General features: G+C 39.6%; 1 non-coding gene and 1 pseudogene across 1 annotated transcript; one reads left to right on the forward strand and one right to left on the reverse strand.

The window, feature by feature from the left end:
- Window positions 1-10,157: 10,157 nt before the first annotated feature.
- LOC135002975 (U1 spliceosomal RNA) lies at window positions 10,158-10,336 on the forward strand (annotated as a pseudogene).
- Window positions 10,337-13,588: 3,252 nt separating this feature from the next.
- LOC135002970 (U1 spliceosomal RNA) lies at window positions 13,589-13,751 on the reverse strand. Its single transcript, XR_010204064.1, has one exon. It is a non-coding gene; the product is annotated as a U1 spliceosomal RNA (small nuclear RNA).
- Window positions 13,752-25,844: the final 12,093 nt, after the last annotated feature.

The raw sequence follows: 25,844 nt of genomic DNA on the forward strand, positions 1-25,844 counted from the left end.
CTCCACCTCTGGCTTCAGAGGGTACTGTGGGATTTTTGGAGCTATCCTACCATCTTTTACTTGTACAACTACAGGAGCTACGTTTGCCATTAATCCAGTGTCCTGTCCATCTTTAGTCCAAAGTGACTCTGGTATCTGGGATGTCATTTCTTCTACTTTGGATGGAGTCCTATTTGTCATAATGGTATGTGACATTAATTTTGATGGGGAGTCTAACATGTCTCGCACTTCCTGAGCGTGATTCTCAGGTATGTCCAAGAATACACCTTCAGGAGTACAATAAATGACGCACCCCATTTTACACAATAAGTCTCTTCCCAGGAGATTAGTCGGTGCCGATGCAGCCAGCAAAAAGGAATGCTTGGTATGTAAAGGCCCTACTGTAATCTCGGCTGGTTTGCTAACAGGGTAGTGCTGGACTACTCCCGTTACCCCTATGGCTGGAATTGTCTTACCAGTGGTTCTCATGCCCACTGTCGAATTTATCACTGATTTGGCCGCCCCTGTGTCTACAAGAAAGTTTAATGATTTACCAGCTACATTGATTGCAATTTCAGGTTCACTCCCAAGGCTTGCAATCAATTTTACTGGCTGCAGATTACAGGTATGGCTACACCCCTATTGGGTATGGTGACCTCCCTGAATCCCGCTGGCAGCAACTACTTGTGAAGGGGTTAAATGGGAACTGCCAGGAGTTTGCCAGTCTCTGTTCGGGGGGTATCTTTTTGTTTCTCCTGCATGTGGCTCATAACTCCGTCTCTGCGGACCTTGCTCCCAATGTCGTGTGTCGTGTCGTTGTCTAGGGGGTTGGTAAGATCTTTGCGAATTTTTCGCTCTACAGTCTCGTGCTATGTGTCCCTGTTTATGACAAAAATAACATGTTACCACATTTGACTTACCCACAGGGTTTGGTGATATAAACACAGGCTGTTTTGTGGTCAGGGCCTGTATACTTACTGACATTAACTTATCACCTTGCGACTCCCTGTGTCTGGTGATATTCCGGTCGTGATCAATAGCAGCCTCTCTCAAAGTAGCCACTGACAGACCTCGCCAACATGGTTGCGTGGTCTGTACCCTTGTCTTTAATGCTTCTTTTAAACCATCCATTAGCACAGATACTGCTACTTCTTGATGGTTTGCATTGGTCCTAATGTCCTCTATGCCAGTGTACTTTGCCATTTCTAATAATGCCCGGTGAAAATAATCAGCAGCTGTTTCTGTCTCTTTTTGTTTAATGGAAAAAATTCTATTCCATTTGGCTACAGCTGGGAAATACTCCTTTAACTGTAAATTTATTCTTTTTACGTTATCTTTGTTGTACACATCTGTAAGAGGTACATCCAGATCCAATCCACAGTCAGCTAAAAATTGAGCTGAGTCGACATTGGAGGGTAAACATGCCCTCAGCAATATCTGCCAGTCTTTGTTATTGGGCTCTAAAGTGTTTCCTAGGTCTCTGATGTATTTTTGGCTAGCAACTAAGTATTTTCTGGGGTCAGGGAATTCAGACACTATGGTCCTTAATTCCATTCTGGAAAATGGGATATACATGGCAATGTTCCTGATAGGAGTGACTCCTGATGTGTCAGTTTTCCCATTTGGAACAGCTATTACCCTAACAGGATTAAGTCTACTAACATCATTCTGTGTAGATTCTACAGCCTGTGGTGAAATGGTTTCAGCATAGTGTAAGGTGCCGTACTTACCCGTTGATACGACCTCACCTGTCCCTCCGCTAGGGGGCTTTGTTACTAATCTTATGGGTTGGGCCGTGCCTACTGTCGTTTCTGATATAGTGGCTGCTAGAGAGAGCGCCGATATTGTTGCCGATTCGTCCTCTTGATCACACTCCTGGGGAAAGTTCAAAACAGGGTACAACTTGCACGGGTTAATGCTTGCATTGGTTAACTTATTAACATTATCCTTAACATTTATACAGTTGCTAAGTGCCTGTTTGTTACCCCCTGATGCGTCATTCTCCGCAACCAATTTCTCTCCTGATATGTATGGTGGCGGCGGGGCCGTGGCTATCAGTTTCCTGATAGGGCCAGATCCCGCCGCCAGAGCCAATCCTCTCTGTATTTCACCCTCCTGTTGCCATAGCTGCAAATAATCATAATGTTGGATTCGTCTCTTTGTTGATTTAATGAGACATATCCTCCTCCTTAAATTCATTAACACTTCTGGGCTGAAGCTACCTACTCTTGGGAATTTCTCCCCGTCATGTACTGTCATTCTCTCCCATTCATCACATAAAATTTCTGTATGTAAACCATATTTTTCACACATTACATACCTTGCCGACCCGACTGGTCGGTTTACTGAATCAACCCGAACCGAGGTTGATCGCCCCCTTCCTGAACAACTGGCCCCCATAATTTGCAGGTGTTGCTTGCTCTACCTCTGACCTTTATCTCAGGGTCTTCTGCGAACCCTTACAAAAAACCAAAATATTAAAAGATAGGTTGACGGTGAAGTTTACCGAGCACCTCACTCACTCGCCCACGCCGACCAATACGCCCACACACTGATATAGCGCTGGCGTACTCGACCCAGGGCCCCTATGAACCTCTATTTACTGGAACATGCGAGAGATATCCGAAGAACACTTACTCTTTCCAGTAACTATTGGTTGTTGGACAATTCCTGAGTGACCAGCGAACTTCCCTTCAGAAAATAAAAAATTACACAAATAACGTCAGAATGTACAAATAGTTTTATGACCGGGTTTGTACACAAATGGTACTGGTCAGACTAACTTAATGCACACAATTACGTGCGGTACAATCGTTCAGCACATAAGCAACTAATCTTATGTACGGAGCGACCAGTGGAATCGACATTCAGCAGCTGCGAATTCCTTCAGCCTGAGCTTTTTATGGCCTATATGGGTGTCGCACCAACCCTTCTTGGTGTTGTGCCTTGTCTCTATAGCGGACTTCCTTGTCTGCTGTACTTGGACCTCCTGGTCTGTTATGCGACCTCCTGGTCTGACCTCCTGGTCTGTTACAGTATGACCTCCTGGTCTGCTACACTCTAATGCTCAAATTTTATGTTTAACCAGAGATGCCTCCCTAGCCACCACGTATGTCACTTACACGTATGTACTTCACGAGAACTCGATGATTTCTGTGGTTCAATCCCCAAAATTGTAAAAACAAACACTCACTCACCACATACACACTTTTGTTTCTATTTCTATTTCTGCACAGAAATTTTTCTTTAGACCAGATGTGTTGTAAATTTGGAGAAGGATCTGTTAATTTAAATTTCGGATTTAAAATAGATTTGCGCTATTTATCGCCTGTTGCGCTATTTATCGCTTGTTGCGCTATTTATCGCCTGTTGCGATATTTATCGCTTATTGCGCTATTTATCGCTTATTGTGCTATTTAAAAATCAACACTATCGTGTGATTTGAGTTACGTGGGCGTACCCAGACGCTCCGTTGCATAATTTACGCTGCGTGCGTCGGCCTTTGCGTACGCGAGTCTCAGCCTTTTGTTAGAGACACGTGTATACAAAACCAATGTCCACCGTAACACAACTAACACGTTTTATCAATGTAGATGATCCTCAGTCGTCTACCGTGCAACACACCAATCTCTCCTTTTACCTTTAGGTAGAGCTGCGTGTGTGCTTTACACTTTATCCCTTAACGCATTACTTTTACACTTTAACTATGAAATAGCGACAAATCTCTCTTAGCACGTTTTATCAATTATAAAATGGCAAACAGGAGAGTGATATATGAAAATACACGAATGAAAAAGAAATGCAGATATGCGTGTGTGCGTACGCAAGATAGAAATAAACAGTTTTAAAAGACACTAGTGTGTTGTTCTTACCTCCGGTTCCCGGATTCCTTCAGCACCCTTTACTAAGCGAAACAGACGCTTATCCCGTCAGCACTGCGAAGAATATGATCTCCCGCCCTTTGCTGATGGATAATGTCTGCTGAAATTACCTAGCAGAGATATGTGAAGGACAGGACGAGCCGCCAATTGATAAAGCTAAATATTTATCTTATTTAAAACCCTTTGTGAGGTCTAAGAACACTGTACGCTATTTGCGTATGGAGTACCGTAAGGGTACGCTCGTTGCGTAACAATCGCTTAGCCGTGGTCGAGACGCTCAAGCGTCACGTTCGCTCACGGCCAAGAGATCACAGGCAGGCACGCTATTGGCTGCTGACTAACGTAATGGTTCGCTATAGCGTAACGGACGCTGTATCGGGAGCGGGCTGCTCAAGCGATACAGACGCTCACGAGAATACGCTGTTGGTATCGGGCACACTTATAGGTGAGCGACTACCGTAATGCTACGCTATCAGCGTAGCGGACGCTCGAGACCACGAGGAGATCACGAGCGGCGCCGACGCTCACAATGTTAAACCTTTATGTCTAAACCACAAACAATGTAATTTGCTGTAAAACCTTAGTGTAGAGATAGGGTGTAAATGCAACACTGTATAACCTTATTAACTCAAAAGCTGTTCGAGCGTCACCGACGCTCTGAGAATACTTAACACTATAAGAAATACACAAATACCGTGCTTAGGGTCCAACGCCTAATATATATATTATGAATGTTATACTTGCAAAAGAATTAATACAATACAAGTCATACACTACAATATAACATAGACTAACTAACCAGGTAACTACACAGTAAATACAATACAAGTACGTTTAAGAGAAAATGAGAGAAAGAGAAGAGAGAGAGAGAAAGATATGGCCCATAATAACAAGAAAAGACAATATGATTACGGAGAAAACTTACGCACAAAGGAAACGATCGCATGCGCCTCTGGACATCCAGCTCCCGATTTTCAGCAATGATAACCGATGAAGAGTGAGTGCTGGATGTGATCGGCCTGTCTATTTATGCCCCACACACAATACAATTCAATGGTCCCTACAATCTCATTGTTCATTGGACACAGGAATTCGTCTTCGCATTATAACAAAAGGTCATAGGTTGATTCATACAGGTGGGCTGTGACTATTTCCAACAGCTCAGGTGGGAGGGAAACTGGGTTTCCCGCCGCATGGATAAGTAAGTGCAAATACAGTAAATGTTCATAAACTTCTTATGTCCATAACTATTCGCACGAGCGATTGATCCGCTTCAAACCAACACCGGAATATTGCTAATTAAATACTCTTCCGATGGATACTAAACACCACTGTATTACTCCTGTCTGACCCTTCGTATCAAACAATGAGGGATCTCTCTGTCCAGGAACATACTACATTAACTAAACTTTCAGAATCTATTAAAGGGACCATAATCTACAAAATGCATTATATGGTGAAAATATGTAACGAAAGAGTCGCCCGCTAGACGCACACAATCTCTACCGTAAATGCGCATACCGTGCGCCTGCGGGTACCCGCAACAGCGAGTATGCGCACGCACGGGAGAGCGCACGCATGCGCAGCAGGGACACATATGAGGTGCAAATATGGCAGTGTGCATCGTGATATTTTTCTGACTTTGACAGCTTACATGATTCTCCGCCCAGCGAAGAATTCTGGTGGCTTCCGCCATCGCCACTCTGCTCCTTGTGCCGCCTTGGCGGTTTACATGAACTAGTGCGGTGACGTTGTCTGACTGGATCAGAACTGGTTGGTCGCGAAGTAAGGTCTCCGCTTGACATAGGGCGTTGTATATGGCCCTTAGCTCCAGGATGTTGATGTGAAGACAAGTCTCCTGACTTGACCAAAGACCTTGGAAATTTCTTCCCTGTGTGGCTGCTCCCCAACCTCGGAGGCTCGCGTTCGTGGTCACCAGGATCCAGTCCTGAATGCCGAACCTGCGGCCCTCTAGAAGGTGAGCACTCTGCAGCCACCACAGGAGAGATACCCTGGCCCTGGGGGACAGGGTGATCAACTGATGAATCTGTAGATGTGACCCGGACCACTTGTCCAGTAGGTCCCATTGCAAGATCCTCGCATGGAACCTGCCGAAGGGAATGGCCTCGTATGATGCCACCATCATTCCCAGGACTCGAGTGCAGTGATGCACTGACACCTGTTTTGGTTTCAATAGGTTCCTGACCAGAGTCATGAGTTCCTGGGCCTTTTCTATCGGAAGATAAACCCTTTTCTGGTCCGTATCCAGAATAATGCCCAAGCAAAGTCAGACGAGTCGTAGGAACCAACTGCGACTTCGGGATATTGAGAATCCAGCCGTGTTGCTGTAACACCTTCAGTGAAAGTTATACGCTGTTCAGCAACTGCTCTCTTGATCTCGCTTTTATGAGGAGATCGTTCAAGTACGGGATAATTGTGACACCTTGCTTTCGCAGGAGCACCATAATTTCCGTCATTACCTTGGTGAAAATTCTCGGAGAAAATTCTGGAGAGACCAAACGGCAACGTCTGAAATTGGTAATGACAATACTGTACCGCAAATCTTAGGTACGCCTGATGAGGTGGATAAATGAGTACATGAAGGTATGCATCCTTTATGTCCAGAGATATCATAAAATCCCCCCCTTCTAGGCTGGCGATGACCGCTCTTAGCGATTCCATCTTGAACTTGAACCTTTTCAAGTATAGGTTCAGGGATTTTAAATTTAATATGGGTCTGACCAAACCGTCCGGTTTTGGGACTACAAACAGGGTCGAATAATTTCCATTTCCTTGTTGAAGCAGGGGAACCTTGACCACCACCTGTTGAAGATACAATTTGTGAATTGCATTTAACACTATCTCCCTTTCCTGGGGAGAAGATGGTAGGGCCGATTTGAAAAACCGGCGAGGAGGCACCTCTTCGAATTTCAGCTTGTAACCCTGAGAAACAATTTCTATTGCCTAGGGATCCACCTGCGAATGAACCCAGATGTGGCTGAAAACTCGAAGACGTGCCCCCAACTGGGCGGACTCCTTTAGCGGAGCCCCAGCGTCATGCGGTGGATTTTGTAGAGGCCGGGGAGGACTTCTGTTCCTGGGAACTAGCTGTGTTGTGCAGCTTCTTCCCTCTGCCCTTACCTCTGGCAAGAAAGGACACACCTCGTACTTTCTTGTTTCTCTGTGATCGAAAGGACTGCATTTGATAATGTGGTGCTTTCTTAGGCTGTGAGGGAATATAAGGCAAAAATTTTGATTTACCAGCTGTAGCTGTGGAGACTAGGTCCGAGAGACCTTCCCCAAACAATTCCTCACCCCTGTAAGGTAAAACCTCCATATACCTTTTTGAGTCGGCATCACCTGTCCATTGCCGGGTCCATAGGACTCGTCTAGCAGAAATTGACATAGCGTTTATTCTAGAACCCAGTAGACTAATGTCACTTTGAGCATCTCTTATATATAGGACAGCATCTTTTATATGCCCTATGGTCAATAACATAGCATCCTTATCTAGGGTCTCAATCTCTGCTGATAAGGTATCTGTCCATGCTGCCACCGCACTACAACCCCGGCCGACGCAATTGCCGGTCTGAGTAAGGTACCAGAATGTGTGTAAATGGACTTTAGGGTAACCTCCTGCTTGCGGTCAGCATGGTCCCTGATGGTAGCCGTATCCTGGGATGGCAGCGCTACCTTTTTGGATAAGCGTGTCAATGCTTTATCCACCCTAGGGGAGGATTCCCACCGTATCCTGTCCATTGGCGGGAAAGGATACGCCATAAGAATCCTTTTGGGAATCTGCAGCTTTTTGTCTGGAGATTCCCAAGCTTTTTCACATAATTCGTTCAACTCATGTGAGGGGGGAAAGGTTATCTCAGGTTTCTTTCCCTTATAGATGTGTACCCTCGTGTCAGGGACAGGGGACTCTGTGATGTGCAAAACATCTTTTATTGCAATAATCATATATCGAATACATTTAGCCAATTTTGGCTGTAACTTTGCATCATCGTAGTCGACACTGGAGTCAGAATCCGTGTCGGTATCTGTGTCAACTATTTGGGATAGTGGGCGCTTTTGAGACCCCGAAGGTCCCTGCGACATAGGGACAGGCATGGGTTGACTCCCTGACTGTTCCCTAGCTTCAGCTTTGTCTAATCTCTTGTGTAATAAGTTTACATTAGCACTTAAAACATTTCACATATCCATTCAGTCAGGTGTCGGCGTTGTCGATGGAGACACCACATTAATTTGCTCCTGCTCCTCTCTAGGAGAGCCTTCTACCTCAGACATGTCGACACACGTGTACCGACACACCATACACTCAGGGAATCCTCTTATCTGAGGACAGTTCCCCAACAAGGCCCTTTGGAGAGACAGAGAGAGAGAGTATGCCAGCACACACCCCAGCGCTATATGACCCAGGAAAAAAACACAATAATTTTATGTTTACCCAGTAGCGCTGTATTTCCATATATATATGCGCCTAATTATGTGCCCCCCTCTTCTTTAAGACCCTCTTTCTACCGTGGTATAAGCAGGGGAGAGTCCGTGGAGCTTCCCCTCAGCGGTGCTGTGGAGAAAATGGTGCTGGTGAGTGCTGAGGGAGAAGCCCCACCCCCTCAGCGACGGGCTTCTGTCCCGCTCAAATATAGTAAAAAAATGGCGGGGGCTCTTATATATATATATACAGTGCCTAGCTGCATATATATTTATTTTGCCAAAGAGAGGTCTATATTGCTGCCCAGGGCGTCCCCCCTGAGCCCTTCACCCTTACACTGACTGCCGTGTGTGAGGTGTATGGGAGCAATGGAGCACAGCTTTACTGCTGTGCGTTACCTCAGTGAAGATCATGAAGTCTTCCGCCGCCTCTGAAGTCTTCTTTTCTTCTCATACTCACCCGGCTTCTATCTTCCGGCTCTGCGAGGGGGACGGCGGCGCGGCTCTGGGACGGACGGCGAGGGTGAGACCTGCGTACCGATCCCTCTGGAGCTAATGCTGTACAGTAGCCTAAGAAGCAGAGCCTATCAACTCACAGAAGTAGGTGTGCATCTCTCCCCTCCGCCCCTCGATGCAGGGAGTCTGTTGCCAGCAGGCTCCCTGAAAATAAAAAAATCTAACAAATATACTTTCTGTCAGGAAACTCAGGAGAGCTCCCTGAAAAGCACCCAGTCTCCTCTGGGCACAGTAGTAAACTGAGGTCTGGAGGAGGGGCATAGAGGGAGGAGCCAGTGCACACCCAGATCTAAAGTCTTTCTTTAAGTGCCCATGTCTCCTGCGGAGCCCGTCTATCCCCCATGGTCCTTACGGAGTCCCCAGCATCCTCTAGGACGTAAGAGAAAAATTATGCTGGCAGAAAAATCCAATTGAGTGATTAAACAGCTCCAGAGCTGCTCTGTAAGGCAAGTAAAAGGGTGTGGGCCCTGCAGCACTACCTGTAGTTTGCATTGTGCATTGGAAGCCTAGTTTGCTGTCTGTTTCCACTTCTTTTTTCTTGAGCCCCTCCCGTCTATACCCTTGTGCACTATCCTGACTTCTCCTCCCGTCTGCTTACTTTGTGCCTTCCAATGCACAATGCAAACTACAGGTAGTGCTGCAGGGCCCACACCCTTTTACTTGCCTTACAGAGCAGCTCTTGAGCTGTTACAGTGCCCAGCTGCTGCAAGAAATCAGCGTGAATGCTTCAGGGGCTGGGGCATGGCCAACATGAGCCCCACACCGAAGGAGGGTGGGGGTGTTTAATGCGAACTAGGGGTCTCGCACAATGCGAACTACAGGTAGTGCTGCAGGGCCCACACCCTTTTACTTGCCTTACAGAGCAGCTCTGGAGCTGTTACAGTGCCCAGCTGCTGCAAGAAATCAGCTTGAATGCTTCAGGGGCTGGGGCATAGCCAACATGAGCCCCACACCGACGGAGGGTGGAGGTGTTTAATGCAAACTAGGGGTCATCCAAGTGCCGCAAAAGGCCGCCATGCCCTGCACGCCCCTTTTCTCTTTTCATATGCAGACGAGGGTTGAAGCCAACTTTGACCCACTGCTTGGATGACATCGCCATATGCAAATCCATCTGCTGCAGGCCTTCCCCCAGGAATGCTTGCACTAGTTGTTGCATTTGGTTTGTTGTTTGGGGGTGCTTCAGTATTAGGCAGCCTTCTGCCCTCCCATGTTCATCTGAAAATATGTGTTCTCCCTGCAGTTGTTGTCCCCAGATGAGAGTTCCCTTGTGCTGCCTCAGTTGAATCTCCTTTACTTGACAGAGATGTGCCTGAGCAGCGGCCCTCCCCAGCCCTATCCCAAATCATACTTATTTTGCATAGGAGATACCATGGTCATGAAGACTGTTCTCCCAGGGTGCGGTTCATTCATTGCATTCTGGGTATGCTGACCCCTGTGATTTCCCCAAATGTGGGAAACTCGACTGCATTATTTAATGCGAACTAGGGGTCATCCAAGCACCGCAAAAGGCCGCCATGCCCTGCATACCCCTTTTCTCTTTTCATAAGCAGACGAGGTTTGAAGCCAACTTTGACCCACTGCTTGGATGACATCACTTGCTGCCTTTCCAATGAAGCAAGTTTAATTTAATAATAGGTGAAAAACCATCCCTACAAAGGTGTTAATCAGATACTTGGCTTTGTGGACACTTTTCAGAGCACAAATTTGTTAGCATAAAAATAAAGCCAGAAAATGAAGAGCTGTTTAATCACTCAATTGGATTTTTCTGCCAGCATATTTCTTTTTCTCTGCAACCCACTGCTAAATTGTGCTTCGTGGCTGTTTTTTTTATAAAATCACTTAATCAAATCTAACTCTGATTACATCAGAGAAGGCCAGGTACCCTACACCATAAGAGGTGGTTTGAAATTTTTACTTGTCTACTTAAAGATCACCAAAATCTGATAACGAGGTCAATTACGTCCCTAGGTGGGATTGAACCACCAACCTTTTGGTTAACAACTGAACACGCTAACTGTTTGCGCCTCAGAGACACTTTGCAAAAGTACATACTGACAAAGGTTAATAAGCATTCATCTAGAACGTTTCCTAGAAAAACTTTAAAAAGTCAATAATCTGGAGAGTTTTTGTAAGATGTTCCTTCCATCAACCAATGAAGAAACACATTGGTACTTTCCCATGATGAGTGAGTGCTTCAGGATCTCTTGCACTTACATGTGCAGCAAAGGACTACAATGGAAGCATGCTGGGCCTATAACCCAGAGGTAGGCAGATTGCAACTGTCCTCTGCTATATGCATTTTTTTTGTTAATTAAAGTAATCCAAAACTGGGATTGATATTTTGGCTCTTTTATTTTTACTTAAAGTACAATAACTTTTACTGTTTTAATTTGTTTTAATAATATATTGACAGTATTGTTTTCTTTCAAAAATCCACTTAATTTTCTTTACCCTATTATTAAAATGGTAATTGACAAAAACAAACTACATTGTCACCAGAAGAGCAATACAAAATGTACAAGTGATATATTAAAATCATCTTTTCAGCTTGAATTTCAATGATGCATTGAGGTAACGATTTTGTGAGAAACATCTTCACCCTTAAATAAAGATTTTCTTAATTCCCTACCTGTGTGCTAATTAGATATCACCTTGTTTTCACATTAAACAGACTTTCACATGAGAAAGCAGCAAGGATGCAGTGGCGTTAATGTTTCCTGGTGTCAACCTGTATTATTTCAGTAGACATTGAAATGAGGATGCATCTTGCTGCCTTTCCAATGAAGCAAGTTTAATTTAGTAATAGGTTAAAAACCATCCCTACAAAGGTGTTAATCAGAGACTTGGCTTTGTGGACACTTTTCAGAGAACAAATTTGTTAGCATAAAAATAAAGCCAGAAAATGAAGAGCTGTTTAATCACTCAATTGGATTTTTCTGCCAGCATTTTTCTTTTTCTCTGCAACCCACTGCTAAATTGTGCTTCCTAGCTGTTTTTTTTATAAAATCACTTAATCAAATCTAACTCTGATTACATCAGAGAAGGCCAGGTACCCTACACCATAAGAGGGGGTTTGAAATTTTGACTTGTCTACTTAAAGATCACCGAAATCTGATAACAAGGTCAATTACGTCCCTGGGTGGGATTGAACCACCAACCTTTTGGTTAATAGCCTTATACACTAACTGATTGCGCCACAGCGACACTTTTCAAAAGTACATACTGACAAAGGCTAATAAGCATTCATCTAGAACGTTTCCTAGAAACATTTTAAAAAGTCAATAATGTGGAGAGTTTTTGTAAGATGTTTCTTCCATCAACCAATGAAGAAACACATTGGTACTTTCCTATGATGAGTGAGTGCTTCAGGATCTCTTGCACTTACATGTGCAGCAGAGTACTGTAATGGAAGCATGCTGGGTCCATAACCCAGAGGTAGGCAGATTGAAACTATCCTCTGCTATATGCATTGTTTTTATTAATTAAAGTAATCCAAAACTGGGATTGATATTTTTGCTCTTTTATTTTTACTTAAAGTACAATAACTTTTACCATTTTAATTTGTTTTAATAGTATATTGACAGTATTGTTTTCTTTCAAAAATCCAATTAATTTTCTTTACCCGATTATTAAAATGGTAATTGACAAAAACAATCTACATTGTCACCAGAAGAGCAGTACAAAATGTACAAGTGATATATTAAAATCATCTTTCCAGCTTGAATTTCAATGATGCCTTGGTGCAACAATTTTGTGAGAAACATCTTCACCCATAAAGAAAGATTTTCTTAATTCCTTACCTGTGTGCTGATTAGATATCACCTTGTTTTCACATTAAACAGACTTCCCCATGAGGAAGCAGCAAGGATGCAGTGACGTTTATGTTTCCTGGTGTCAACCTGTATTATTTCAGTAGACATTGAAATGAGGATGCATCTTGCTGCCTTTCCAATGAAGCAAGTTTAATTCAGTAATAGGTGAAAAACCATTCCTACAAAGGTGTTAATCAGAGACTTGGCTTTGTGGACACTTTTCAGAGAGCAAATTTGTTAGCATAAACATAAAATCAGAAAATGAAGAGCTGTTTAATCACTCAATTGGACTTTTCTGCCAGCATAATTTTTTTTCTCTGCAACCCACTGCTAAATTGTGCTTCCTAGCTGTTTTTTATAAAATCACTTAATCAAATCTAATTCTGATTACATCAGAGAAGGCCGGGTACCCTACACCATAAGAGGGGGTTTGAAATTTTGACTTGTCTACTTAAAGATCACCAAAATCTGATAACAAGGTCTATTACGTCCCTGGGTGGGATTGAATCACCAACCTTTAGGTTAATAGCCATACACACTAACTGATTGCGCCACAGCGACACTTTGCAAAAGTACATACTGACAAAGGCTAATAAGCATTCATCTAGAACGTTTCCTAGAAAAACTTTAAAAAGTCAATAATCTGGAGAATTTTTGTAAGAAACACATTGGTACATTCCCATGATGAGTGAGTGCTTCAGGATCTCTTGCACTTACATGGGCTATTAACCAAAAGGTTCCCACCCAGTGATGTAATTGACCTTGTGATCAGATTTTGGTGATCTTTAAGTAGACAAGTCAAAATTTCAAACCCCCTCTTATGGTGTAGGGTACCTGGCCTTCTCTGACGTAATCAGAGTTAGATTTAATTAAGGTGCACAAGGGCATAGAAGGGAGCGGTTTAAGAAAAGAGAAGTGGAAACAGACAGCAAACTAGGCTGGAGAGAGACCTGAGACAAAGAGATCTGAATTATACGAGAGCCGACCAGGGGAAACACAAATTATGCAGTCAAGTTTCCCACATTTGGGGAAATCGCAGGAGCAGCACACCCAGAGTGCAATGGGTGAGCCTTTCCCTGGGAGAAGCACCTTCCTGATCATAGTATCTCACCTGGCAGGTAAGTAGGAGTTGGGCTAGTGCTGGGGAGGGTCGCTGCTCGGGTACCCCCCTGTCAAGTGAAGGAGATCCAACTGAGGCAGCACAAGGGAACTCTCGAAAGAAGAACAAGGCTAGAGGAAGATCTGAGACAAAGAAATCTGACTTTTACCAGAGCTGACCAGAGGAAAGCACAAACACAGTACCCCACTACCACCAGGAAACATTAACGCCACTGCATCCTTGCTGCTTTCTCATGTGGAAGTCTATTTAATGTGAAAACAAGGTGATATCTAATTAGCACACAGAAAAGAAAATTAAGTGAATTTTTGAAAGAAAACAATACTGTCAATATACTATTAAAACAAATTAAATTGGTAAAAGTTATTGTACTTTAAGTAAAAATAAAAGAGCAAAAATATCAATCCCAGTTTTGGATTACTTTAATTAACAAAAAAAATGCATATAGCAGAGGATAGTTTCAATCTTTCTACCTCTGGGTTATGGGCCCAGCATGCTTCCATTGCAGTACTCTGCTGCACATGTAAGTGCAAGAGATCCTGAAGCACTCACTCATCATGGGAAAGTACCAATGTGTTTCTTCATTGGTTGATGGCAGAAACATCTTACAAAAACACTCCAGATTATTGACTTTTTAAAGTTTTTCTAGGAAACGTTCTAGATGATTGTTTATTAGCCTTTGTCAGTATGTAATTTTGCAAAGTGTCGCTGTGGCGCAATCAGTTAGTGTGTATGGCTATTAACCAAAAGGTTGGTGGTTCAATCCCACCCAGGGATGTAATTGACTTTGTTATCAGATTTTGGTGATCTTTAAGTAGACAAGTCAAAATTTCAAACCCCCTGTTATGGTGGTAGGTATTTAGACTTCTCTGATGTAATCAGAGTTAGATTTGATTCAGTGATTTTATAAAAACAGCTAGGAAGCACAATTTAGCAGTGGGTTGCAGAGAAAAAGAAATATGCTGGCAAAAAAATCCAATTGAGTGATTAAACAGCTCTTGGATGGTTTTTCACCTATTACTAAATTAAACTTGCTTCATTGGAAAGGCAGCAAGATGCATCCTCATTTCAATATCTACTGAAATAATACAGGTTGACACCAGGAAACATTAACGCCACTGCATCCTTGCTGCTTTCTCATGTGGAAGTCTGTTTAATGTGAAAACAAGGTGATATCTTATTAGCACACAGGTAAGGAATTAAGAAAATCTTTATTAAAGGGTGAAGATGTTTCTCACAAAATCGTTGCCCCAATGCATCATTGAAATTCAAGCTGGAAAGATGATTTTAATATATCACTTGTACATTTTGTATTGCTCTTCTGGTGACAATGTAGTTTGTTTTTGTCAATTACCATTTTAATAATCGGGTAAAGAAAATTAATTGGATTTTTGAAAGAAAACAATACTGTCAATATACTATTAAAACAAATTAAAATGGTAAAAGTTATTGTACTTTAAGTAAAAATAAAAGAGCAAAAATATCAATCCCAGTTTTGGATTACTTTAATTAACAAAAAAAAATGCATATAGCAGAGGATAGTTTCAATCTGCCTACCTCTGGGTTATGGACCCGGCATGCTTCCATTACAGTACTCTGCTGCACATGTAAGTGCAAGAGGTCCTGAAGCACTCACTTATCATGGGAAAGTTCCAATGTGTTTCTTTATTGGTTGATGGAAGAAACATCTTACAAAAACTCTCCACATTATTGACTTTTTAAAATGTTTCTAGGAAACGTTCTAGATGAATGCTTATTAGCATTTGTCAGTATGTACTTTTGCAAAGTGTCGCTGTGGCGCAATCAGTCTGTGTGTATGGTTATTAACTAAAAGGTTGGTGGTTCAATCCCACCCAGGGACGTAATTGACCTTGTTATCAGATTTTGGTGATCTTTAAGTAGACAAGTCAAAATTTCAAACCCCCTGTTATGGTGTAGGGTACCTGGCCTTCTCTGATGTAATCAGAGTTAGATTTGATTCAGTGATTTTATAAAAACAGCTAGGAAGCACAATTTAGCAGTGAGTTGCAGAGAAAAAGAAATATGCTGGCAAAAAAATCCAATTGAGTGATTAAACAGCTCTTCATTTTCTGGCTTTATTTTTATGCTAACAAATTTGTTCTCTGAAAAGTGTCCACAAAGCCAAGTCTCTGATTAACACCTTTGTAGGGATGGTTTTTCACCTATTACTAAATTAAACTTGCTTCATTGGAAAGGCAGCAAGATGCATCCTCATTTCAATGTCTACTGAAATAATACAGGTTGACACCAGGAAACATTAACGCCACTGCATCCTTGCTGCTTTCGCATGTGGAAGTCTGTTTAATGTGAAAACAAGGTGATATCTAATTAGCACACAGGTAAGGAATTAAGAAAATCTTTATTTAAGGGTGAAGATGTTTCTCACAAAATCGTTGCCCCAATGCATCATTGAAATTCAAGCTGGAAAGATGATTTTAATATATCACTTGTACATTTTGTATTGCTCTTCTGGTGACAATGTAGTTTGTTTTTGTCAATTACCATTATAAAAATAGGGTAAAGAAAATTAAGTGGATTTTTGAAAGAAAACAATACTGTCAATATACTATTAAAACAAATTAAAATGGTAAAAGTTATTGTACTTTAAAGTAAAAATAAAAGAGCAAAAATATCAATCCCAGTTTTGGATTACTTTAATTAACAATAAAAAATGCATATAGCAGAGGATAGTTTCAATCTGCCTACCTCTGGGTTATGGGCCCAGCATGTTTCCAATGCAGTACTCTGCTGCACATGTAAGTGCAAGAGATCCTGAAGCACTCACTCATCATGGGAAAGTACCAATGTGTTTCTTCGTTGGTTGATGGAAGAAACATCTTACAAAAACTCTCCAGATTATTGACTTTTTAAAGTTTTTCTAGGAAACGTTCTAGATGAATGCTTATTAGCCTTTGTCAGTATGTAAGTTTGCAAAGTGTCTCTGTGGCGCAATCGGTTAGTGTGTTTGGTTATTAATCAAAGGGTTGGTGGTTCAATCCCACCCAGGGATGTAATTGACCTTATTATCAGATTTTGGTGATCTTTAAGTAGACTAGTCAAAATTTCAAACCCCCTCTTATGGTGTAGGGTACCTGGCCTTCTCTGATGTAATCAGAGTTAGATTTGATTAAGTGATTTTATAAAAAAACAGCTAGGAAGCACAATTTAGCAGTGGGTTGCAGAGAAAAAGAAATATGCTGGCAGAAAAATCCAATTGAGTGATTAAACTGCTCTTCATTTTCTGGCTTTATTTTTATGCTAACTAATTTGTTCTCTGAAAAGTGTCCACAAAGCCAAGTGTCTGATTAACATCTTTGTAGGGATGGTTTTTCACCTATTACTAAATTAAACTTGCTTCATTGGAAAGGCAGCAAGATGCATCCTCATTTCAATATCTACGGAAATAATACAGGTTGACACCAGGAAACATTAACGCCACTGCATCTTTGCTGTTTTCTCATGTGGAAGTCTGTTTAATGTGAAAACAAGGTGATATCTAATTAGCACACAGGTAAGGAATTAAGAAAATCTTTATTTAAGGGTGAAGATGTTTCTCACAAAATTGTTGCCCCAATGCATCATTGAAATTCAAGCTGGAAAGATGATTTTAATATATCACTTGTACATTTTGTATTGCTCTTCTGGTGACAATGTAGTTTGTTTTTGTCAATTACCATTTTAATAATCGGGTAAAGAAAATTAATTGGATTTTTGAAAGAAAACAATACTGTCAATATACTATTAAAACAAATTAAAATGGTAAAAGTTATTGTACTTTAAGTAAAAATAAAAGAGCACAAATATCAATCCCAGTTTTGGATTACTTTAATTAACAAAAAAAATGCATATAGCAGAGGATAGTTTCAATCTGCCTACCTCTGGGTTATGGACCCAGCATGCTTCCATTACAGTACTCTGCTGCACATGTAAGTGCAAGAGATCCTGAAGCACTCACTCATCATGGGAAAGTACCAATGTGTTTCTTCATTGGTTGATGGAAGAAACATCTTACAAAAACTCTCCAGATTATTGACTATTTAAAGTTTTTATAGGAAACGTTCTAGATGAATGCTTATTAGCCTTTGTCAGTAAATACTTTTGCAAAGTGTCGCTGTGGCGCAATCAGTTAGTGTGTATGGCTATTAACCAAAAGGTTGGTGGTTCAACCCCACCCAGGGACGTAATTGACCTTGTTATCAGATTTTGTTGATCTTTAAGTAGACAAGTCAAAATTTCGAAAACCCCTGTTATGGTGTAGGGTACCTGGCCTTCTCTGATGTAATCAGAGTTAGATTTGATTCGGTGATTTTATAAAAACAGCTAGGAAGCACAATTTAGCAGTGGGTTGCAGAGAAAAAGAAATATGCTGGCAAAAAAATCCAATTGAGTGATTAAACAGCTCTTCATTTTCTGGCTTTATTTTTATGCTAACAAATTTGTTCTCTGAAAAGTGTCCACAAAGCCAAGTATCTGATTAACATCTTTGTAGGGATGGTTTTTCACCTATTACTAAATTAAACTTGCTTCATTGGAAAGGCAGCAAGATGCATCCTCATTTCAATATCTACTGAAATAATACAGGTTGACACCAGGAAACATTAACGCCACTGCATCCTTGCTGCTTTCTCATGTGGAAGTCTGTTTAATGTGAAAACAAGGTGATATCTAATTAGCACACAGGTAAGGAATTAAGAAAATCTTTATTTAAGGGTGAAGATTTTTCTCACAAAATCGTTGCCCCAATGCATCATTGAAATTCAAGCTGGAAAGATGATTTTAATATATCACTTGTACATTTTGTATTGCTCTTCTGGTGACAATGTAGTTTGCTTTTGTCAATTACCATTTTAATAATCGGGTAAAGAAAATTAATTGGATTTTTGAAAGAAAACAATACTGTCAATATACTATTAAAACAAATTAAAATGGTAAAAGTTATTGTACTTTAAGTAAAAATAAAAGAGCAAAAATATCAATCCCAGTTTTGGATTACTTTAATTAACAAAAAAAATGCATATAGCAGAGGATAGTTTCAATCTGCCTACCTCTGGGTTATGGACCCAGCATGCTTCCATTACAGTACTCTGCTGCACATGTAAGTGCAAGAGATCCTGAAGCACTCACTCATCATGGGAAAGTACCAATGTGTTTCTTCATTGGTTGATGGAAGAAACATCTTACAAAAACTCTCCACATTATTGACTTTTTAAAATGTTTCTAGGAATCGTTCTAGATGAATGCTTATTAGTCTTTGTCAGTAAGTACTTTTGCAAAGTGTCGCTGTGGCGCAATCAGTTAGTGTGTGAGGCTATTAACCAAAAGGTTGGTGGTTCAATCCCACCCAGGGACTTAATTGACCTTGTTATCAGATTTTGGTGATCTTTAAGTAGACAAGTCAAAATTTCAAACCCCCTGTTATGGTGTAGGGTACCTGGCCTTCTCTGATGTAATCAGAGTTAGATTTGATTTAGTGATTTTATAAAAACAGCTAGGAAGCACAATTTAGCAGTGGGTTGCAGAGAAAAAGAAATATGCTGGCAAAAAAATCCAATTGAGTGATTAAACAGCTCTTCATTTTCTGGCTTTATTTTTATGCTAACAAATTTGTTCTCTGAAAAGTGTCCACAAAGCCAAGTATCTGATTAACATCTTTGTAGGGATGGTTTTTCACCTATTACTAAATTAAACTTGCTTCATTGGAAAGGCAGCAAGATGCATCCTCATTTCAATATCTACGGAAATAATACAGGTTGACACCAGGAAACATTAACGCCACTGCATCTTTGCTGTTTTCTCATGTGGAAGTCTGTTTAATGTGAAAACAAGGTGATATCTAATTAGCACACAGGTAAGGAATTAAGAAAATCTTTATTTAAGGGTGAAGATGTTTCTCACAAAATCGTTGCCCCAATGCATCATTGAAATTCAAGCTGGAAAGATGATTTTAATATATCACTTGTACATTTTGTATTGCTCTTCTGGTGACAATGTAGTTTGTTTTTGTCAATTACCATTTTAATAATCGGGTAAAGAAAATTAATTGGATTTTTGAAAGAAAACAATACTGTCAATATACTATTAAAACAAATTAAAATGGTAAAAGTTATTGTACTTTAAGTAAAAATAAAAGAGCACAAATATCAATCCCAGTTTTGGATTACTTTAATTAACAAAAAAAATGCATATAGCAGAGGATAGTTTCAATCTGCCTACCTCTGGGTTATGGACCCAGCATGCTTCCATTACAGTACTCTGCTGCACATGTAAGTGCAAGAGATCCTGAAGCACTCACTCATCATGGGAAAGTACCAATGTGTTTCTTCATTGGTTGATGGAAGAAACATCTTACAAAAACTCTCCAGATTATTGACTATTTAAAGTTTTTATAGGAAACGTTCTAGATGAATGCTTATTAGCCTTTGTCAGTAAATACTTTTGCAAAGTGTCGCTGTGGCGCAATCAGTTAGTGTGTATGGCTATTAACCAAAAGGTTGGTGGTTCAACCCCACCCAGGGACGTAATTGACCTTGTTATCAGATTTTGTTGATCTTTAAGTAGACAAGTCAAAATTTCGAAAACCCCTGTTATGGTGTAGGGTACCTGGCCTTCTCTGATGTAATCAGAGTTAGATTTGATTCGGTGATTTTATAAAAACAGCTAGGAAGCACAATTTAGCAGTGGGTTGCAGAGAAAAAGAAATATGCTGGCAAAAAAATCCAATTGAGTGATTAAACAGCTCTTCATTTTCTGGCTTTATTTTTATGCTAACAAATTTGTTCTCTGAAAAGTGTCCACAAAGCCAAGTATCTGATTAACATCTTTGTAGGGATGGTTTTTCACCTATTACTAAATTAAACTTGCTTCATTGGAAAGGCAGCAAGATGCATCCTCATTTCAATATCTACTGAAATAATACAGGTTGACACCAGGAAACATTAACGCCACTGCATCCTTGCTGCTTTCTCATGTGGAAGTCTGTTTAATGTGAAAACAAGGTGATATCTAATTAGCACACAGGTAAGGAATTAAGAAAATCTTTATTTAAGGGTGAAGATTTTTCTCACAAAATCGTTGCCCCAATGCATCATTGAAATTCAAGCTGGAAAGATGATTTTAATATATCACTTGTACATTTTGTATTGCTCTTCTGGTGACAATGTAGTTTGCTTTTGTCAATTACCATTTTAATAATCGGGTAAAGAAAATTAATTGGATTTTTGAAAGAAAACAATACTGTCAATATACTATTAAAACAAATTAAAATGGTAAAAGTTATTGTACTTTAAGTAAAAATAAAAGAGCAAAAATATCAATCCCAGTTTTGGATTACTTTAATTAACAAAAAAAATGCATATAGCAGAGGATAGTTTCAATCTGCCTACCTCTGGGTTATGGACCCAGCATGCTTCCATTACAGTACTCTGCTGTACATGTAAGTGCAAGAGATCCTGAAGCACTCACTCATCATGGGAAAGTACCAATGTGTTTCTTCATTGGTTGATGGAAGAAACATCTTACAAAAACTCTCCACATTATTGACTTTTTAAAATGTTTCTAGGAATCGTTCTAGATGAATGCTTATTAGTCTTTGTCAGTAAGTACTTTTGCAAAGTGTCGCTGTGGCGCAATCAGTTAGTGTGTGAGGCTATTAACCAAAAGGTTGGTGGTTCAATCCCACCCAGGGACTTAATTGACCTTGTTATCAGATTTTGGTGATCTTTAAGTAGACAAGTCAAAATTTCAAACCCCCTGTTATGGTGTAGGGTACCTGGCCTTCTCTGATGTAATCAGAGTTAGATTTGATTTAGTGATTTTATAAAAACAGCTAGGAAGCACAATTTAGCAGTGAGTTGCAGAGAAAAAGAAATATGCTGGCAAAAAAATCCAATTGAGTGATTAAACAGCTCTTCATTTTCTGGCTTTATTTTTATGCTAACAAATTTGTTCTCTGAAAAGTGTCCACAAAGCCAAGTCTCTGATTAACATCTTTGTAGGGATGGTTTTTCACCTATTACTAAATTAAACTTGCTTCATTGGAAAGGCAGCAAGATGCATCCTCATTTCAATGTCTACTGAAATAATACAGGTTGACACCAGGAAACATTAACGCCACTGCATCCTTGCTGCTTTCGCATGTGGAAGTCTGTTTAATGTGAAAACAAGGTGATATCTAATTAGCACACAGGTAAGGAATTAAGAAAATCTTTATTTAAGGGTGAAGGTGTTTCTCACAAAATCGTTGCCCCAATGCATCATTGAAATTCAAGCTGGAAAGATGATTTTAATATATCACTTGTACATTTTGTATTGCTCTTCTGGTGACAATGTAGTTTGTTTTTGTCAATTACCATTATAATAATAGGGTAAAGAAAATTAAGTGGATTTTTGAAAGAAAACAATACTGTCAATATACTATTAAAACAAATTAAAATGGTAAAAGTTATTGTACTTTAAGTAAAAATAAAAGAGCAAAAATATCAATCCCAGTTTTGGATTACTTTAATTAACAATAAAAAATGCATATAGCAGAGGATAGTTTCAATCTGCCTACCTCTGGGTTATGGGCCCAGCATGCTTTCATTGCAGTACTCTGCTGCACATGTAAGTGCAAGAGATCCTGAAGCACTCACTCATCATGCGAAAGTACCAATGTGTTTCTTCATTGGTTGCTGGAAGAAACATCTTACAAAAACTCTCCAGATTATTGATTTTTTAAAGTTTTTCTAGGAAACGTTCTAGATGAATGCTTATTAGTCTTTGTCAGTATGTACTTTTTGCAAAGTGTCTCTGTGGCGCAATCGGTTAGTGTGTTCAGCTATTAATCAAAAGGTTGGTGGTTCAATCCCTCCCAGGGACATAATTGACCTTGTGATCAGATTTTGGTGATATTTAAGTAGACAAGTCAAAATTGCAAACCCCCTGTTATGGTGTAGGGTACCTGGCCTTCTCTGATGTAATCAGAGTTAGATTTGATTAAGTGATTTTATAAAAAAACAGCTAGGAAGCACAATTTAGCAGTGGGTTGCAGAGAAAAAGAATAATGCTGGCAGAAAAATCCAATTGAGTGATTAAACAGCTCTTCATTTTCTGGCTTTATTTTTATGATAACAAATTTGTTCTCTGAAAAGTGTCCACAAAGCCAAATATCTGATTAACATCTTTGTAGGGATGGTTTTTCACCTATTACTAAATTAAACTTGCTTCATTGGAAAGGCAGCAAGATGCATCCTCATTTCAATATCTACGGAAATAATACAGGTTGACACCAGGAAACATTAACGCCACTGCATCTTTACTGTTTTCTCATGTGGAAGTCTGTTTAATGTGAAAACAAGGTGATATCTAATTAGCACACAGGTAAGGAATTAAGAAAATCTTTATTTAAGGGTGAAGATGTTTCTCACAAAATCGTTGCCCCAATGCATCATTGAAATTCAAGCTGGAAAGATGATTTTAATATATCACTTGTACATTTTGTATTGCTCTTCTGGTGACAATGTAGTTTGTTTTTGTCAATTACCATTTTAATAATCGGGTAAAGAAAATTAAGTGGATTTTTGAAAGAAAACAATACTGTCAATATACTATTAAAACAAATTAAAATGGTAAAAGTTATTGTACTTTAAGTAAAAATAAAAGAGCAAAAATATCAATCCCAGTTTTGGATTACTTTAATTAACAATAAAAAATGCATATAGCAGAGGATAGTTTCAATCTGCCTACCTCTGGGTTATGGGCCCAGCATGCTTTCATTGCAGTACTCTGCTGCACATGTAAGTGCAAGAGATCCTGAAGCACTCACTCATCATGCGAAAGTACCAATGTGTTTCTTCATTGGTTGCTGGAAGAAACATCTTACAAAAACTCTCCAGATTATTGATTTTTTAAAGTTTTTCTAGGAAACGTTCTAGATGAATGCTTATTAGTCTTTGTCAGTATGTACTTTTTGCAAAGTGTCTCTGTGGCGCAATCGGTTAGTGTGTTCAGCTATTAATCAAAAGGTTGGTGGTTCAATCCCTCCCAGGGACATAATTGACCTTGTGATCAGATTTTGGTGATATTTAAGTAGACAAGTCAAAATTGCAAACCCCCTGTTATGGTGTAGGGTACCTGGCCTTCTCTGATGTAATCAGAGTTAGATTTGATTAAGTGATTTTATAAAAAAACAGCTAGGAAGCACAATTTAGCAGTGGGTTGCAGAGAAAAAGAATAATGCTGGCAGAAAAATCCAATTGAGTGATTAAACAGCTCTTCATTTTCTGGCTTTATTTTTATGATAACAAATTTGTTCTCTGAAAAGTGTCCACAAAGCCAAATATCTGATTAACATCTTTGTAGGGATGGTTTTTCACCTATTACTAAATTAAACTTGCTTCATTGGAAAGGCAGCAAGATGCATCCTCATTTCAATATCTACGGAAATAATACAGGTTGACACCAGGAAACATTAACGCCACTGCATCTTTACTGTTTTCTCATGTGGAAGTCTGTTTAATGTGAAAACAAGGTGATATCTAATTAGCACACAGGTAAGGAATTAAGAAAATCTTTATTTAAGGGTGAAGATGTTTCTCACAAAATCGTTGCCCCAATGCATCATTGAAATTCAAGCTGGAAAGATGATTTTAATATATCACTTGTACATTTTGTATTGCTCTTCTGGTGACAATGTAGTTTGTTTTTGTCAATTACCATTTTAATAATCGGGTAAAGAAAATTAAGTGGATTTTTGAAAGAAAACAATACTGTCAATATACTATTAAAACAAATTAAAATGGTAAAAGTTATTGTACTTTAAGTAAAAATAAAAGAGCAAAAATATCAATCCCAGTTTTGGATTACGTTATTTAACAAAAAAAAAATGCATATAGCAGAGGATAGTTTCAATCTGCCTACCTCTGGGTTATGGACCCAGCATGCTTCCATTACAGTACTCTGCTGCACATGTAAGTGCAAAAGATCCTGAAGCACTCACTCATCATGGGAAAGTACCAATGTGTTTCTTCATTGGTTGATGGAAGAAACATCTTACAAAAACTCTCCACATTATTGACTTTTTAAAATGTTTCTAGGAACCGTTCTAGATGAATGCTTATTAGCCTTTGTCAGTATGCACTTTTGCAAAGTGTCGCTGTGGCGCAATCAGTTAGTGTGTAAGGCTATTAACCAAAAGGTTGGTGGTTCAATCCCACCCAGGGACTTAATTGACCTTGTTATCAGATTTTGGTGATCTTTAAGTAGACAAGTCAAAATTTCAAACCCCCTGTTATGGTGTAGGGTACCTGGCCTTCTCTGATGTAGTTAGATTTGATTCAGTGATTTTATAAAAACAGCTAGGAAGCACAATTTAGCAGTGGGTTGCAGAGAAAAAGAAATATGCTGGCAGAAAAATCCAATTGAGTGATTAAACAGCTCTTCATTTTCTGGCTTTATTTTTATGCTAACTAATTTGTTCTCTGAAAAGTGTCCACAAAGCCAAGTATCTGATTAACATATTTGTAGGGATGGTTTTTCATCTATTACTAAATTAAACTTGCTTCATTGGAAAGGCAGCAAGATGCATCCTCATTTCAATATCTACTGAAATAATACAGGTTGACACCAGGAAACATTAACGCCACTGCATCCTTGCTGCTTTCTCATGTGGAAGTCTGTTTAATGTGAAAACAAGGTGATATCTAATTAGCACACAGGTAAGGAATTAAGAAAATCTTTATTTAAGGGTGAAGATGTTTCTCACATAATCGTTGCCCCAATGCATCATTGAAATTCAAGCTGGAAAGATGATTTTAATGTATCACTTGTACATTTTGTATTGCTCTTCTGGTGACAATGTAGTTTGTTTTTGTCAATTACCATTTTAATAATAGGGTAAAGAAAATTAAGTGGATTTTTGAAAGAAAACAATACTGTCAATATACTATTAAAACAAATTAAAATGGTAAAAGTTATTGTACTTTAAGTAAAAATAAAAGCTAAAATATCAATCCCAGTTTTGGATTACTTTAATGAACAAAAAAAAATGCATATAGCAAAGGATAGTTTCAATCTGCCTACCTCTGGGTTATGGGCCCAGCATGC

Source organism: Pseudophryne corroboree, unplaced genomic scaffold (assembly GCF_028390025.1).
Source record: "Pseudophryne corroboree isolate aPseCor3 unplaced genomic scaffold, aPseCor3.hap2 scaffold_1822, whole genome shotgun sequence".
Classification (NCBI taxonomy): Eukaryota; Metazoa; Chordata; class Amphibia; order Anura; family Myobatrachidae; genus Pseudophryne; species Pseudophryne corroboree.